General features: G+C 39.6%; 1 protein-coding gene across 3 annotated transcripts in view; it reads right to left on the minus strand.

Annotated features, from left to right (window-relative positions):
• NCOA2 (nuclear receptor coactivator 2) overlaps positions 1 to 13781 on the minus strand; it is a 188672-nt gene that overhangs the window by 112943 nt on the left and 61948 nt on the right. For all 3 annotated transcript variants that reach the window (XM_058021410.1, XM_058021401.1, XM_058021420.1), the window contains exon 3: positions 6090 to 6333. The gene's annotated coding sequence lies outside the window, so the exon portion shown is untranslated. The remainder of the gene's footprint in view (positions 1 to 6089; positions 6334 to 13781) is intronic.

Raw genomic sequence — 13781 nt, forward strand, 5'->3', positions numbered from 1 at the left:
TTGTCTGGATGAAAAGTTAGAGCTCTCTTCAAAGGCTCTCCAAGCAGCCTAAAGCATATTTAAACCAACCCAAGAGTGCACGGGAACAGAAGAGGAACTCTTTCTTATCCTTTTGTACTCATGCTTTCTCTCACACTAAGCGCATGAGTAGAGTCAAAGGCAGGATGGCTGAATTAACTCAGAAAAAAGCTGTCCAAAAAAGCTGAGCAATCAGTCCTCAAAAAATTAATGATAAAAGACTTTGAATAAAGCCAATTTGTAATGGAATGTAAGAAGGGAAGTCCCTAAAGAGAAAAACTGTCTACCAGCTCTGCAGCAGGTTTTGCTGCCCCATGCAGTTTACCATGGCAAGACGCCAACTTGGCAAGACTCGCTCTTCTCCAAGGAGCCTGGCAGAGATCCAGCCACACTCACAGGTCTCATTGCTGCTGCCAAGCTCAAGGGGCAACTGAAGACCCTCTTCTGTGAATCTGCAGATCTGGTTATGACTGGGGATATTTGTGTTTCAAAATGCTCTTAACCAAGTCAAAGTCCCTCTGTGTTTATACAGTGACTGAACAGGCGAAACAGAATACTTAACCCAGCTACAGAAATGAGCCACAGATTGTTAATTATATGGCTATTTGCACTTTGACTGGAAGAGGAAGTAAGCTGGTTATAACTACTTTGGGCTTTACTCCTGCAACTGCATTGAAACCACATTTATGACAGCTGAAACTATGCAATTTATATAAATGTAGGCGCTTCCTGTTTTTGAAACAAGTCGTGGTCTGCTTGCCCTTACCTCACAGTAACATCACTGGAACCAGAATGTATTAAATGTGCTACGTTTTACTGACTTTATGATCTTATTTTTCTAATTATTTTTAAATGTGTAAATAAAATACATATTTTGGACTACTGCTGCCAAGCATATCTATTCCTAGGACCTGGCTGTGCTTTTTAGGCATTAGGAAACATATGTTTTTCACGTGTGAGACTGAAATGCCCAGCTACCACCAGGGCATGCTCAGTCCCTGGTGACGTGGTCATGGTCACTCAGATGAGGAGGCAGGTGCATCACACTCCCCCAGCAGGCAGGCTGCACTCTGAACTACACATGCAGGCAGACCTAACCTTTTCCATTCAATATGCAGTATTTCAAGTAATTCGTAATAGCAGCAATAGTGAAAACTTTATTATTTTGTACAGTGTAGTGTTCATTCTTCATTGTGGCTAATATGTGTTCAATTTTACAGACAGTGAGTATGGGGAGTAATCACAGCCATACTAGCATAAATTGAAGAAAATCACAATTTGACTAGAAGATAATTTTGCAAATATTATTTAAAAACCCTAATAGGCAGGAGCATGTTTCCTGTCCTTTTCTCTCATTTTGCTTATTTATGTAAACTGGAACTCACAAACCAAACTTCTGCAATGAGTACAATTATGTACCATCTGCACTCTTGCTTTTCCAGTACAGTTATTTTCCTACAAGATTACAGAAGGAAGACTGATCCTACTGTTCAACTAGAAAGCAAACGGATGTCCAGTAATTCCTGATGATAAAATGTGGCAATTCTTACCAAAAAAACCACACACCTCCCATTTAATTTACAGTGCATTCCTCCAAATTTAGTTCGGAACATACTATTTGAAAGTCAGGTATCTAAATCCAAGACATTTACAGTCAAGATAGCCAAAATCCTCAAAAGACAGAAGGGACAGCATTTCTACCACCTTTGTTTTGCTCTCCAAGACCACAACCTCATATTTCAGTCCATTAGATCCCATCCTTTAGGCTTAAGAACTCACCAGCTTCACAGTGCTAAACGAGGGAACAATTACAGAACTTAGTCTCATGTTGCAAGAAGACTAAATAAAAGTTCAGTTTAAAAGTACTTGTGCAAAAACCTTCAACTTGAAGAAATACTAAAGCTAAAATTTTACCTGATTGATTTCTGTCTACTTTAAAAGTAAACACAATATACAGTCAAGCAGGTATTTCTTAAAAACACTTCCCTTGGTTGCCTTCTCAACGAAGACATGGTTTTGAAAGCAATTTACAACTGCAAGAGGCAGGTCCTGCCTTCCTCTCTCTTCCAGGCCATCTTCAGCAGAGACATTTGTCCAACTCTGATGTTAGGAAGTTCAAAGAGGTCAAGAGCCAGCCAAGTGACTCAACCAAAAATGCATCGAGCTGTCCTCTGGTTTGGCTCCCTGAGCCAGCTCAGCCCAGAGCTGTGGCTCAGTGGCACTGGCACAAAGGAGAGGGGGCAATACCTCAGCACAGAGGGTGCAAGCCACACTTCTGGAAGCTTTCAGACCAATGCTAGCTGCCATGATGTCACATTTGCGGAATCTCCACAAAAACTGGCCGTGTGTTCAGCCCCTAAGCTCCAAACAAGAGAGGACACACAAAAATCCAATTCATGATGTCCATCTAGAGCTGCCCAGACTGAAGAGACTCACTGAGCTACAAAGTCTCCACTCATCTTCTGATTTTTTTTCTGACTGAAGCCTACTGTTTCTACACAGAAACACTCAAGTCCAGATCTTCAAAAACTTATTTCCCAAAGTAATGTGAGCATTTCTAATAAGGAGAAGAAAAAAAGGACTTAATGAAGGCAACCCAGATTAGCTAAATGACACATCGTAGTGGAACAATTCTGCTGTTAAAGACCATGCAGATGTTAGGATGGAGGCAAAGAAAGCCTTTCTTTAGCTACAGCACAGCTGCTGCTAACAACTTCAAAAAGACTTGGCACAGGATTTCAGCCACAAAACTTTCCCCTCACTTCATTTCATGAACATCATCTGTAGCCTCAGTGAGCTGCACCAAGGACAAAACCAACACATGGGGAGTTTGCAACATCTTATCGGCAGTGGGGCAGCTTTTTGCACCGGCAGTACTCACATGCACATTCAGTAAACTTGTCTGTACATCTCCATTCCTCCTCAGCACAACAATCCCTCAAAAGCAATGATATCCCACACTGCTGTCCTCCTATTTGTTCTTCCATTATCTTCTAAGTTAAAGAAGACAAACAAACTACTACATAATTAAGAAATATTACAGCTTAAAAAACAGCTGTAATCAACAGATCATTTCCTTTACTTTTTAAGGAATTAGAAAGTACTATCAACTTTCATACACTAAGCTACTCTAAATAGACACCCTGACCACAAAGCTGAAAATATCATAGCTTACAACTACCCTGAATGCACATGGTTAATGCCAATCTTGTATTTTGCATGTAATATACGTAGCACACAAAAAGTATATATTCACTGTCTAAATTCAAAGTCCAGCTTTCCCTTTCAAATATGTCAAAGAATTACAACCAGTTATGGCTGTAATACATAGTACATAGGAAGTAGTACATAGGAAGAACTTGCATTGGTTTTATAGTATTTAACAGTAAAGCACTCAGAACCGAACTGGATCTGCATTACATTTGTGATTTCCTTTCAGTGATGACAGCATTAAGATACATACCTGAGAACTTTAAGATTCATGTATGTATATGACATAAAATTAAAACATTTGTGACACATGGGAACAAAATCTTGGAAAGACTATTTTTAACGTCTCCCTTTTTTCTTCTCTTATTATTCATATGTCAGCTTGTTGACTCTAAGACATTCTTAGGCATCTAGCATGTGAAGCCATAAACTGCTTTGTCATCTACAATATTTTTCCCACATCTGGAAATCTACAAAGAATCAGTCCAAATGAGAAAACAGCAATAGGAGCAACTAAAACTCTATTAATATTTAAACTTTGTAAGTAAAACAGACTAGGCAAAAATGGAAATTAGAAATAGAAACAGAAAGAGAAATGCACTGGAAGAGGATTTTTTTTAAGACCTGCTCAACTGCTTTACTACCAAGAACTTGATACAAAGCTGGAAGTCTACAACTTTAAAGACTATTAGTAATATTTATTAAAAACAGTGAAGAAAACTCATTAAACCAAAGGTAAAGCTTGAAATACTAGAAACATTAACCACATTATTACTGTATTCATAAAAACAAGACATTTTGACATGACCGACTTTAATAATAGTAAAAAAAGTAAAGAATATGGGCTCTAACCCCCTGACTCTACTGATCTTATAAAACACCATCTACTTTTCAGAATTAGCAACAGACTCATGAAATTGAACCAATTTGTTCAACAGATGTTTCAGCTGACTCAAGAGAAATTTTACTTTTCTATTGTAGAAACAGAGTGAGCTGAGTAAAATTCCACTCTTATTAGCAGCATTTGAAGTATATTAGCTCATAATTAGCTGCCATTTCCATTCCTTCTTTCTTTGACAGAACAGAAAACATTTTCCACACCGAATTAGACGTGACGCTGAAATAAAGTAGGCACATTGATAAAAACAAGTCACCCTCCTTGTCTCCCCCCCTCCCGTTTTATGGGACATGCAGGAATGGCAGAGTCTGTATTTTCCTTGGCATTCCTGTCCCACATGAGCTGATAATCTCCCTGGTGTGGCTGTGCCAGTGTGCTGCCCTGCAGGCCCACAACACCCCTGCTGTTGCAGTCCCGTGCTTTCCTCCAGCGGGCTCTGCCAGCGCCGAGATCCTTTCGTAATGGCTGCTATTGCATCAGTCTAATTGCAACATAACTCTCAATACTCTAGATAAAGGAAATAATTTCATTTTTAACTTCTGCTCATAAAATACAGATTGTTTCCCTGCAACCCCCACTGCCTTTTTCTGTTTATTTTCAAAGATTTAAAGAAAGACTTGCACGCTGCACAGCAGTAGTCAAACAAAAATACCTCATGTTTTCTTAGAAAGCAGCACTTAGAAATATTGCTCAACACCTAAAGCATTAGTGCAGCCTTTCACAGAGCTGTATGCAGTAGATCCCCTGTGAGCAGGCTGGAAGGGGAATGTACATTCTTACTCTGTGTATTTAATATAATATTCAGCCATTATAAAACCTTCACAGTTTTTTACTCTCTCTCTTCCCTGCGATGGAGAGAAATAGCTTATCTGGCAAACACACTCACTATGTTTCTAGGCATTGAAAACACACTCTTGGTTAATTCATAAAACCTGATTTAATAGTTTTCTTGCATTCAGGTTAGCTAAGTTGAAACAATATTTAGCTTAACCATGCCTTGGCCAAAAAATTCTCTGTTATCTACTGATTACAACAGCATTGTAGCTAGCTATGGACATCACACTGGGAAAATACAAACCCCATGACTGAGGAAATGCAGATGAAATTCTGACTCCAAGCCATTTTGATAGTGGGCATTACAAGCACTACTTAATATCTGATATAATAACCAGGCACAAGAGTCATGTGCCTGCAATGAATGATGAATTTACATGTCATTTTAATTTTATGTATATATATTATCTCCGTTGACAGCTTCAAAAAATGCTGTGCTTCTTGTACCCAAATCATCTTGCACGATACGAAATGTCTACACTAAAATTAATCTGGATGCAAGCACTCATAGGAGGAAATATCAGAAGCTAAGTCTCCGAAAACCTAAACTTTGCCTTTGTTTGCTTTTGTGGCATGGTACACGTCGCAGTTATGTCATACCATGTCCACAGCACCTCTGTGCTGCTCAAAAACGTACAAAATTACCACTAATCAAAACAATAATCTGTTTAACTCTTGGCATTTGGAGTATGGTCCTATACCTGATTTACTGCACACTACTCAAACTTTTTTTTGGAAGACAGAACAAGTGATTTCTTTGTGAATTCAATGGTGCAGCTGAGTGCTCCATCAACATAATGGTTAGTCCTACCCTGACCCTGTTACTCCTAGCCTAGAATAACAGAGTTATTCCCAGCTTCCTAACTAAAGCACTGACAGCTTTAAGGTCAAAATGATTCTCCAGTTCTGAAGACAACTTTGTCTCCAGTTTGGCATAACTCAGACCTGATTTTTTCACAGCACTTGGCATTACGTTGTGCTTTATATAGCACCTCCAAACCTCAGCCCCCACTGCCTCACCCCCAGCCACCAGTGGTCAGTACTTTTCCAAGCAAGATCCCAAGATCTCAAGTCATCCACAAGACACACTGAGCAAAGACATAAGAAAAGCCAGGATTGAGCAGCTTACCTAGCATCACCTAGGAAGTCTGCAGCACAGCCAGGAAGGGAGTCCCACTCGCCAGGGCAGCATGCAGCTGCACAGAGCACCAGAATGGCTCCTGCCTTCTGCAATCCCCTGCCTTATCCACCACACACGTCCTGACTTCTGCTGGAAGTGAGGCAGGGTACTCCAGAGAACAGCCTTCTCCAATGCATCAACCAGATTCATTCCCAGAGCAAGTCCATCCTGTGCATGGAACCGAGCAGGAGTCCTGCAGGAAAAAAACCCCAGCACATCAGCATGTGACTTAATACCATTAAATTGAGAGGCTTCCTCACAAGGGGCCAAAAAAAGAGATTTGCTAAGGTAAGTTCAGTTTTGACAATCCTTGACTTGAACACTGCCACACTGGAAAAATGTTTGTATTCACCAGTTCTAGAAATAAGAAACTGAGACATCAGACATTGTTACACTGGCACTTACAAAAAAAACAGCAGTTGGTTTGAAATCTTCTGATGAACCATGCAGCTTTTGTGGGAAAGTAATATCAAACTGGTTGCAAATGTGAAATCATTCTCTGCATGGAAATTAGCCATAGGTGATGACTGAAAACATCCTCAAAGAGCTTCTAATGAAATCAAAGAGTGTTTACTTAACATTCAAGATCTCTGGACCTTCCAAAACAAACTTCTCTGCCTGTTTTCCTCAAGTCACATCCTCTGGCCCATGCTGATTGAAGCCCTGGTCCTTCTTCATTCCTATCTTCAGCACCCCTGCCAAGTCTCTCCTCACCCTGCTCCCCAAGGATTTTCATCTCTCCCAGCTCAGTCACTTCCAGGCTTGGCTAGCAGTGCCACACGCTCCCTTCTCCCTTCATTTCCCCAAAATTAACTCTCACTCTCCCACCCCGTCTGCCTCCTCTGTTCACAGTCTACAGCATTTTGGGGCCAGGACTGCACCGGGACCACTGACCACACATGTCAATGTCCCACCGGTTTGCTTCTGGCTCTCAGGCACCAGGGTACAAACCCAGCTTCCCTCTCCTCTTTCAGGTCACACAGCTCTCACATGCCAAAGACGCTGCGTGAGAGCTGTCATTTCTTTAAAAAGTTAAAGTTTGTTTCGATCTGAGAATTTTGTGGTGCTGACAAAGACAAAGCTGTGAGTCGCAATCGGCTCTTCTTCCCCAGTGCCCTTCACCAGCGCTTCCCACACTCCAACTCCTAGTTTCTGTTTCAAGGGGAGGGACATGGAGCATTTCCAAAAAAAGACTAGTTTTTATTGTTTTGTTTGTTTGTGGGGTTTTTTTTTAAATCTACAATGAGAAACAACTTTTTCCACACATGCTCACAGAGAGCAAAATTATTTTGGCAGCAAAAAAAAAAATTAAGCTGGCAGCAACTGCCTAGCCCCAAAGACTAACAAAGTAAAGTTATAAAAAACTCCAAGGAACATCCTATACTGGGAAGTACCAGGCAGCCTTCCTTACTGCAATTTCTGGCACTCTCTTTTCAGCTTAACTCATTCAGCTCACTCCAACAAGAACTGTGCCAATCTTACCACCTGAGTGGTCAAGCTGAGCAGCAGCAGCTGTGGGTGGACGGTGCTGGGGTGAACCCCATGCCATGCAAGCTGCCTTTGCCTTCACCACCAGTTTTGTTGCATGCCTACAGCAATAGAGCAAACAGCATCATCAGTGCACGGCACATCCAGCATTTCTTCAGATGTTTTCATCCTGGAGGTACCAATGACTGCCTGAAAAGCTACAGCTGCTCAAAAAGTACTTCCAGGCCAGGAAAACCTGAAGTAAAATGGGTTAGCTTCAGTCCCAATTAAAGCCCCACACAGCTAATAGAGATAATTTAAGCAAAACCATTTTACTTTACATTTGCAGTAAATCAGGAGCAGCCCTGTATAAGTTACAAAAGGGAAGGATAACTTCACACAGTGCTATTGCTTGTGATCACCTGCCCCTGCCTGGAGTGGAAATAGCCTTCTTAAATGAAATATTGGGAAGCTTCTTCTTTTCCTTTTTTTCTATTTAGCTGTTTAGTTAGTTATCTCAGCATGAAAAACAAATGCAGCATGCTGTCAATACACAAAGGAAAGAATACATATAAAACAAAAAGGAAAACCTCTCAAAACAGATAACAGTCTTTTAGAGCAAAGTCCAACTTACAGATTTTTATACTGAGCTCATAAGAGCAAACAGGGCAGCATGGCTCTTGTAAATATTCTGTACAAATAAGGTGCAGAAAAGGAGACCAGGAAAAGAAAAACACATGCTCACAGACAGATGCTAATTATGACATGGATTAAATGCAATATGACATTTATTTTTAAGAATAATAGAAATAATTATTTCCAAGGCATTATTAGCCATTCCTGTGATATCATATTTAGTCTAGAGACATTTGATGCACCTAATTCTTAACAACTATGGCAAAAGAAGTATGGGACCCACATGCACACTCCTAGGACAATTATGTTAATTCTTATGAAAATAAACTGAGAAGCTTCAACCTCAATATTTAAAACAAAATGAGCATTGAAAGCTCACTACCATTTTCCAAAATTACTAATAAATAATTTTATCATATTTTAAATTCAATTTAGCAATGAAACTGGCTATCAAGCATCCATATTAGCTATATGTACTTTTTTTAAAGTCAGAATAATTATCTGATCACTAGTTACAGTTCAGATGAAAAATATAATTAGGTTGAATGAAACTTCAGTACTTCAATGTACAATCATGGAAACTACACAAAACTTCTTGCTTAAAAACAAGAGCAGAATTTCATGCACTATTTCATTTGGCAGAGTATAACACATTTGCTGTCAGCAAAAGACTTTTTTCAGTGAAGAAAAAGGAAAGTATCTGAATTCATACAGCACTGCGCAAGTGATTAGAAGTATCAGTCACTGCTAGTTGTCTCTCAACTCTAGGCAACTGCAATGGATTTTGTTCCTACAGACCACTATACTGTGTTTCTAAAAACACTTCCGAAACCCAGCAGACCTCCAAAAAGCTATGTGTTTGTTTAACATAAACTAACCTAATTATTTTGTCATCAAAATCAATATTTATGGACTAAAACACTACTTCAAGTAGGAAAGCTTTAATGTAAAACAAATCATAAAACACTGATCATGGATATGCTTGAAAAGGCTCTAGGATTGCACATATTTATATAAGATTTGTGAATGTATAAACACTTGGTTAAATATGTCAGGAAAAAGGTGAGGCTCAGTGCAGTGAACTAAACATCTGAAGACTAAGCTTCTTTAGAACAGTGGATTCCTACAAGGACTTAAGACAGCTGGCTGAAGTATATCAAATATCTTCTTTAACAGCAAAGACTCATCCAAGTCCATAAATTCATTGTTCCTATTTATTCTATTTTTAAAGTAGTTTCCATCATTTTTGAAATGCAAATTATTCCATGAAAACTTTCAACAGCTATTTTTATTGCTAATACAATTATCACAAAGGCACACTACAATGCAAACAGTGTGCTTGCTATGATCAACAACACTGGCATTATTTGGTGAGGGATTCTTCTGTATATGAATAAAACAAATTCTGTCATAAATTCTGTTAGGGAAGCTGGTCTTTAAATCATCATAAGAAAAATAATTTCCCACAATACTAGAACTTTTAATCATCAGAAATCCCCAAATCATGATGATTCCTTTTCAATCTCAAGAAGTTTCTCAAAGAATTCTATAATCCTACATAACTATAAAATCCTATGCACTAGCACCAACACAAAAACTACTTCATGCATTGCTCAACACGTATAGTGTAGTTTATTCTTTCATTTCAATCTGTTCAAATAACATGACACAATGAGTTCAGTATAAAACATCATGCAAATTAACAGATTCCCAACATTAAGGTTACTGCTCCACAATACACTGCACACAGCTGCTCACAGCTTGCCTTCACACTGAAAAGTAGATTAAAATGGAATAATGAACTTCTACCTGTATTCCACTGATTTTACTGACTTGGGGCATATTATTAAAAAAAAAAAAGTTAGTTACAAATAGTGACAACAGCACCTACAGCTCCAGCTGCTGCGGCACTGCATCCCTTAGTTTTGTGCCTCACTGTCATATGAAACAAAGCCCTTGCCTTGGTGCTCTGGTTAAAGGAAAAAAGGGGTGGAGTTTCTAGTACTGTCGAATTCCATATCACCACGTCATGGCGGGGACAAGGTTCCAGCAGGAGGAAGCTGAGGCTGGAAGCAGAACGCTGGGAGGGCGTGTGCAGCTCCCAGGGCCAGCTCGGCTGCCCTTGTCCCTCTCTGCCAGCAGCAGGCCCTTCCCCGTTCCGCCAAACCGCAGCATTTCTGGCTTGGTGCTGAAAGACAGCACCAGCCAGCCCCAGAAAAAAGAAAATGGAGCCCACTGGAGCCACATGGAGGCCAAGCCCCATCCATGGCAGCCACAGTAGCCGCTGGAGCTGTGGTTGGAGCCCGAGATGCAGCCAGAACCACCGAGCACCACAGTCCCACTCCCACAGTCAGGCCAAGAGGAAGGGTCCCCTAAGCTGTTTCAAGGCCCTGTCACACCCCACCAGGTTTAGTCTGTTTTTCCACTGTTTTCCAGCTGGGAGGGAAGTAGAGCCAGGAGCATCCCTGCCATGCTGCCTTTGTTTTCCCATCCACCACATGGCTCAGCATGGGGCCAGTTGCCATTCTGCCTTTGGCTGGGAAACCACACTAGGTTCTGTCTTCAGGAAGTGTTTTGGTTTGTCCAGTGGTAAATCCTCTTTTGTGAGTAAAACACTCACTTTATTACATTCCTTTATTAACATTGCTGTGGTTATTGAAATTTTCCAGTAAATTGTGATTCCATTGTATAATCTCTCCTAGTGTTTCCTCCACTACCAGAAGGGAGGGGAGGGAAGGGGGCAGCTTGAGTGGCTTTAATTTTCCCCCTGGGTTTTGAACTAGCACACTCAGAAACCAAGTCAAGCACAATGAGCACCCACAATACCAGCCCTCCACTGTTAACCCACCATTACAAGCTCAAGGTAATTCAGTTTCAGTCAAATATTCTTCAAAAGTCAAATGACTTTTCCATTCTTTAGCAAATATTGAGGGAAGCAACAGATGCAAAGAGGCAACGTGTCATAGCTTTGTTGACATCAGGTCACATCCCCCACAGACTTTCTCTTGGGATCTGCAGTAACTTCCAGCACCTCAAGCACTGTTCTGCCTGACTAAAGCTTGGTTACGTCATGAGCACTTCTTTAAGACCACCATTTAAGCTCACCTCACTTCATGTACTCTACAAGAGAATTTGTTTTCCTTAGTCTGTGAATAACAGTGCCAAAACAGCTACAGAGCAAACAGTAAAAAGGTATATAGCAGTATGTAATCCATATGCTGTCTACTAAAATAAATCTACTTATAGTCTGTTGTTTTCAAAACAATGCACCTGAGTCTCAGATTTGTGAATACTGGAAGTCATATACTTAGGTGTGATTTAACTTATTTTATAGTAAATCAGAGTTATAAAAGCAAAATTAAGTACCAGCACAGATACAAGGATATCTTGCATAGAAAGTTAACAAAAAGCCCTTAGAATAAATGCATATACACCTGTAGTATTCTCTGGCCACTGAGGTGGCTCTTAGGATATATCTCAAAGCGAAGATGACTCTTGGCACGCATTTGGCTTTGGTACTGTACCAAAGCAAACCTTGCAAAGTTATCTCTTATTTCTGGCTTGCAGCAGAAATACACTGTGACCCTTTATTTTTGTGAGCAAATCCCCATTTCTGCTACAGGGCTTTATGACTATTAGAAAGCTCTGCTTTAGTTGTCACCAAAGTAATTTTCAGAAATTCAAAACTACATTACATAATTCATACATTTGCCAGAGACACAAGAAAATTATCCACAGAAAAAGAGCAGAGAATAAAAAATAGGAGAACTGAGAAATATTATTGCTTCTAAACATGTAAAAATCTATGTTATGCATAGGTTCCTTAAAAAATAATGAACACTAAACTCTATTAACCTCTATTATACTGTTTATGCCTAATTTGCGAAATTCTTTGAATAAAATGTCTTTTTTTACAATACCTTGCTATGCCAACAGTGTGCTTAGCTCCAGAAACTGTAGGTTCTAAGCCTCAAATCCATGACGAGAAGGAGCAGAGAATATTTTCTTACAGAAACTGTGTGTGAAATGTGAGTGTGGTGCCTCACTGCTTGACAGCTCTGATTTAATACAGTGATTTCCCCTCTACTGTCTGGGCTACATTTGTAAAACTTAATAATCTCCTTTTTGGTATATCTTTGGAACCCACAAATCATTCCTCTCATGGAAACCACCCCAAACACCATCACATTATTCTGGCAAGAAATGCTCAAAGTGTGCTGTCACACCAGAGTACTGAGCCAACCTAACAGTTCACTATTAAAAAGTTCCCTGCATTCATCCTATGCTGCTCAGTTTATCCTGCCATGCCAAACCGTCTCAGTCACTTGTTGATACTTCTCCCTTTGCAGAGACAGATTAACTCTTGCTAGCCCAAAGACCAGGAATCAGGCATGCTCCCTGCCAGCTAAGTACATTTGATTAAGCTATACCAGCCCTCTGAAATCTGATTACTATTGTCACCTCCTGTCTCTTTCCAACTGAGTTTGAAGAATCTCTGAATACTCCAAACAGCAGTTTCCAAGCTGTAATGCATGGCTGATAGCCTCAATAACTGCTCTGTAATTAATCTGGCAAAACTCTACCATACACCAGCATCATAAATGCCTAAATTTCACAAAGTGAGAGCAGTAGCCAGTAAGATAAATTAGTTAGGAGAAAACATCCTCAAAAACTTAGGAAAGCACTTAGCAACAAAGCTGGCCTGTCCCAGGTCCCCATACAAGAACTGAAGAAAGCCCCCAGTACATCAACCTGCCCCACTCATGGTTTCAGTGGCACTTCTCTCACCTTCAGCCAGTGCGGTGGATACACTTCAAACTCCACAGTGCAGCAGTTTCAGAACTTTTTGTAAGTTTTTCAGCAAAGAGGGAAGAAAAATCAACACTAACTTCAGTATTTTGGTTCAAATTGCGCTGCCTGATTTTGCTTTTTATTTCTTGCCAAGCATAGGTTTTTTTCCCCCCTTTAAGCCAAGTCACCACCAACTCACTATGAAACCCATGGAGACAGCTTCTCTATCACAATCTGGTTTTAATGTGAAATGGTTTTAATACTTACCTCCAGTGACAGTTACAACATAGAAACAGAGAATTATTATATATTAATCCTACGCATTCCCAAGTCACAAAAGAACATAGAGCATTTAAATACACATTTCAAAATAGAGAAGTCTACTTAATTTACTAAGAATAATACTATGCATAAACATTTATATAGATTACATTATATATAAAAATATAAAGTTGAACATTATATAAAACAAAATTGAACATTTTCTATAAAAATATAAAACAAACACAACATATATATTTAATTTCTAATGTCTAAAAAAGCTGTCCCAAAAGTGCTACTTAATTCTTCTAAAAATCAAGCCAGTCCCAGTGTTATGACTAAATTTGGTGACTCATCTTTGGTTCCAGGATTTTTCTGCAGATAGCCCCAGAAATAAAAAAACCTGCTGTTGTTTCTGCTCAACACAATTGGAGTTAAGTTGCATCTCTCTCTCAACAAAGAGAGAAAATATTTTATTTGTTTCAA

The sequence above is a fragment of the Melospiza georgiana genome, chromosome 1 (assembly GCF_028018845.1).
Source record: "Melospiza georgiana isolate bMelGeo1 chromosome 1, bMelGeo1.pri, whole genome shotgun sequence".
Taxonomy (NCBI): Eukaryota; Metazoa; Chordata; class Aves; order Passeriformes; family Passerellidae; genus Melospiza; species Melospiza georgiana.